We start from the raw sequence: 4,970 nt of genomic DNA, 5'->3' as shown, positions 1-4,970 counted from the left end.
CGCTCACACATCAGACAGGTAGTGCAGATAGCAGATTGCGACGTGGCTAATGGGAAACGTAATTTGTATCAGATAGTGTGACATGAATTAATCTGAAGCACTGACAGGCGCCAATCCGCTCTTCTCTTATTTTCCGTCTTTACTCCGGCCACGGGGTCATGCGCAGCGTTTCATCAGCGGAGAGGAGGGAGATGGGGCTGTGTGGGGATTCTTTCCACAGTCTTAGAACAAGGAGAATTTAGACTTTGAGAATGTAGAGTCGCTGATGTTGAGGGGATTTTCTGCTAATTCATAAGTTTGAGTACAACACGAGCAGCGTTGGCTTGATTCATGTCCTTTTCATGCTCTCATTGAGACTATCTTCATCCGTGTCAAAGTTGTAGATTTCGATGTGTTTCAGTTTTTATTTTTGGTGATTTGTAGTTGAATAGTTAATGTACTTCTGGTGGGTGAATCCCAAGAGCAGAGAAACTGTTTTTTTTTTCTGTCAGCATAACATCAGTTATACAACTCCTGCATAAGAACGATCAGAAACCAGAAACATAGGAATAGAAAGTTAAACATACAATGTAAAAGCTATTTGACATACATAACCGCCTAGCTAAAGCACCCCCAAAGGAAATGTTCTCGATTTTACGGAGAACGTAATAAATCAGCATTGAATAGGCTTTTTTGGGCTTAAACAAAAAATAAATCAACACAGGTTCATGAAAGATGAGGCAATGTTAAATATTTAGACTAAATGCTTGGAATAAGGAGAGCATGGTGACCTTAGAACAACATGGCTGTAGGTGCGACCGGTGCGGTCATTATGGGGTCTGAAGACCTGATGGACACCAACAGCTTAATGGCTTTAATAGTGAGAAAGGTGAAGGCGTTTAAAAGGGTTGATTAAGGGATTTGGTTTCACGCTGAATGGCCCTAAGAGGAGGCTGAGACCGCAGTCAGGGGCCTAGAGAAACAAATATACCTGTCAGCTCCATCTCATCCAGATGTGAACACACACACACACACACGCACAAACACACATACCTACCTCAAATGCGTACAAACACACGCAGAACATTGGTGAACAGACAATGTTTAATTTAGGTGGATGCTTATTGGTTTTCTCAGGCCATCAAATCTATTACATCAAATTAAGAGTTGAGAAGTGATGAATACATGTATTTTAGCATAATATTATCTGTCATTTAGGATTCAATTGATGCAGAGAAAGTAAGTACTGTTCAAAGTGATGTTTGCTCTGTTTGGTTTCATTTGACTGTAAACCCGAACAACCCCATCTCTGTTGTGTCTCTCAGTGAGTGGGTTGGCATAACGCAGGGTCAATGCCACTGATGGAGATAGTGGTCTATAAACGAATTAGCAAATCCAATCCACTAAAACAAGATCAAGCTTTTACCCCTTTGGAAAAAAACGGACTCACTCCACACTTTTAGTGTAATTGCTCACACAATCGTGTTAATTTACAGGCTGTGTACCTTAATACAGAGCCTATTTGTTCTCAACCAAAATGTTATGTTAATTCACATGCTTTGAAAGCCTCCGCGAATGTGGTGCATCAAAGACTAGAAATGCGTCACCTAAAAGGTTTTGCGGTAAAATATATAATATAGACACCCGCTTTGACGTACATCTCCTCGCCTACAGAATCACTTTTCAAGAAACAACAGATGCAAACTAGCCCTTGTATTTCTTAAGGGTGATTATTGCTGCAAATGAGTGTGTGTGCAGTCACTATTCTCAAACCTTATGAAAACAAAAGCCCCCCCCCACACACACACACACACACACACACACACAATGTCTCTGTGTGCTTCCAGTCTCAAACTGCTTCTGGCTTCCAGACCTCTCAGCTGGTCACATCTGTGCGGTGGACCTGCCAACACGGCGCACAGCTTCAACGGCTCACACGGGGCACTCACATAGGGCTGTAGTTGCCTGGCAACCATAAAACTGCTGTTGATTGGACGACATCCGGCTGCTGGGGAACAGAGACGAGCGGGGTTAAATGAAGAGGTGGTTCGTTTGCAGAGAGCAACTCCACTAAAAAGTTGTTTTTCAGTTTCCTTATTTTGCCCTGGCTGCCATTGTCTGAGTTATTAGCATGCTACCGTGCAAGTTATTAGTGGGTTCCAGGAGAGATCAGCAGATCCGCTTTGGGCCATCTATTCGTTTTATTGTGCTGCTTTTTAGTTCATCGCCAGGCTGAAATAATGAGAGACAGGTGTGAGTGCTTGAGGGGGTGAGGGCTGCTGAGCCGGTTTGTTATCTCAGTCGACGGATAATTCAAACGGCTTTCGCACACGTCCCTTTTGAAACATGTACAAACACATTGTGTTTGTTTTTCAGGTTGTGTTTGTGGGGACCCTGTTGTGTGCATGTGTGTGTGTGTGTGTGTGCGCGCTTGCGTGCACATCTTTGCGTGTTGGTGATGGTGTGTAATGTAGTGGCTCATCATGACACTGTCATGCGATAGCCAAGGGCAAAGCAATATAGTTGCCATGGGTGACTCCATTATGATCCAATTCCATCTATTCCACGGAGGGCATGAGGTGCAACAGTGCATCAGAACTGGGAGTTTAACTCACTGGCTTGAGATGTCCGGTGCTATTTTATTTATTTTTTACGACAACACACATATGCTATCACAGAGGCTGCAACGATAGCAGGACGCCACCTGACACAGGACCGGCATCATGCACACACAGACGGAAGCATGCCTCTCTGTTTATTTGGATGTAATGTCTCATTGGGCAGCAGCTCCATTAGCACTGAGGCTCTCTGAGGGAAACCGCTTCACGCTACATTAGGAACATATAGCCCTATGGATTCCCCCTCAAATGACTTTTCTCCATCTTTTAGCTTTTCCTTGGAGTAACTTGAGGTCAATGTAGAATGTAGGCGATAGCGCATACGTAAAAGCTCAAAGCAGGGGTCTAAAATAATACCAGAACAGCAAATGAGACTATGGTACAGGGAAGAGCTCTCGGTGGAGCAGAATCTCTTTTCGCAGGCTCTCTCCAGCCGAGCAGAGTAACATGACGAGGCCTGCGAGGAGGCGGTCTGTGGCCATGGGTGAACGGTAATCATGTGGTGTCCATCATGCGCCGTAGGAATTCACTCAGGAATCAATCAGCCCAGGGAGACTACTGCAGGTGGACAGGATGGACTGCTTGACTGGCAGCTTATTCTGTCTGTCAGTGGAGAATTGAGGGGAAATCGAACATTGCCGCGCAAAGGAATGGGCACAGGAGATTCTTTTAAAAAATAATTCCCCAGAAGTCAATCCCTTCCAACCCCCCCCCCCCCCCCTCCCCCCCCCCCAACACACACACAGTGTTTGGGGGGGGGGGGGGGGGTGGTATAAACACACACACACACACACACACACACACACACACACACACACACACACACACACATGTGCACAGGTATAAACACACACACACACCCATGTGCAAGCATACACGCATCTTCATTATTAAGAGTTTTTGTAGAGTTTCTTTTTAAACATAATAATAGGCTCTCTCCCTCCTTGATTGGAGATTTTGCCTGGTGTTAAAAATAAAGAGCAGTGTCTGGTTCCATTGGAGCCAATCTCTCTCTCTGTAAGTCGCTGGAATCATCCGGAACAGCCGTGCAGTGTCACACATCAAGCATGTTAGGTCGGTATACTGGTGAGAGAACGATATTGACACCGGGACCCTTTTATTTTCCAACTGCACAATAAAACTAGGAGCAATCTCAACAGGGCCATGCCAATAAACCCCAGGTCAGTGGGAAAGGATTCTTCAATCCCCACGTTCAACACTTGAATGTTTACACGCCATTTCACCTGTCGATTAAATAGCACATTTTCCACTGCAATGGCTGCTCTATAATAACCGCCGTCAGCACCGCAGACGATGCAAACGGCTGCATCTCAGCGTCCTGTTCAGTGGCAAGTGTCGCCCCCCCTTTTGTTGACGGGCTTCATAAAGGTTTTAACAGCCGTTTTATGGGGCTGTAACGTGCGGAGCACGCACCCGCCGGGAGGTCCCCGACGACTCCTTCTTTAGAAATGACTGGCATTGTAATTTACCGCTGAGGAGGCAGTTTTTAATTAGTCACAAACAGCAACACACGTAACTAAAAGGACTCCAAAAAAACAATAAATAAAAATAAAAAAAACAACAGAGACGGGTTTTCAGGGACTAAGCCAGGGTTGTTAATATGGATTCGATTGCAATCCAACTGCCTTCATCACGCAGCACCGCAGGGCTTCAAGAAGGCTTGTGTTAAGAAGAAGTACTCTGTCTAAATAATGAGCTTATTAAAATCGGTGAAAGTTAGAAAATGGCTGGGGCTTCGAGGATCGGTTGATCCAGGGGAGTGAGTTGAGGCAAATTAGGTTTGAGTTTGAGTTTTTCACATAAAATCCTAATGTTTGGCTTTCGCCAGCAGTGAGCATCACAGTATGTCAAGACTACTTTCTATGTCACACAAGCATCGATTGCATCTTCTGGCTGTTGGTTTACAAGAGAGAGTTCACCAACAGGTCTCTGAAATGGGAACACCACATGGTTTTTTTTACATCAGCAAGCTGACATCCTGCAGGCTGGACAGGGTGTTTTGGTATATAGGGAGGTCTGGAGAGCTAATTGTGATCTAACATTGTTTGGTGCACTCTATCACTCAGCAGTGGTCTAATAGGCCTCTACAGTAACTTCATCACCCTTAAACAAACAACTGTAGCAGACATCGTTCAGGCCCAGGAGGCCAGCCCATCAATGTTTAAACAAAAATATGAGATTGATGGAAATAATTGTTATTTCGTCCAAATAAGCAACGTGACTTTCAGAGTGTTTCAAGATGTTTACCCTCTTCGCATTGCTTTAATCTGTGCTAAAGGTATTATATAGCTAAGCCAAGATATAATGACATTTAATCGGCTGAAATAAGGCTTGACCAATCACAGAGGTGAA

This window comes from Gadus morhua, chromosome 1, assembly GCF_902167405.1.
Source record: "Gadus morhua chromosome 1, gadMor3.0, whole genome shotgun sequence".
NCBI classification, from domain to species: domain Eukaryota; kingdom Metazoa; phylum Chordata; class Actinopteri; order Gadiformes; family Gadidae; genus Gadus; species Gadus morhua.
The sequence above is the reverse complement of the archived record's forward strand: the minus strand, read 5'-3'. Positions refer to the sequence as shown.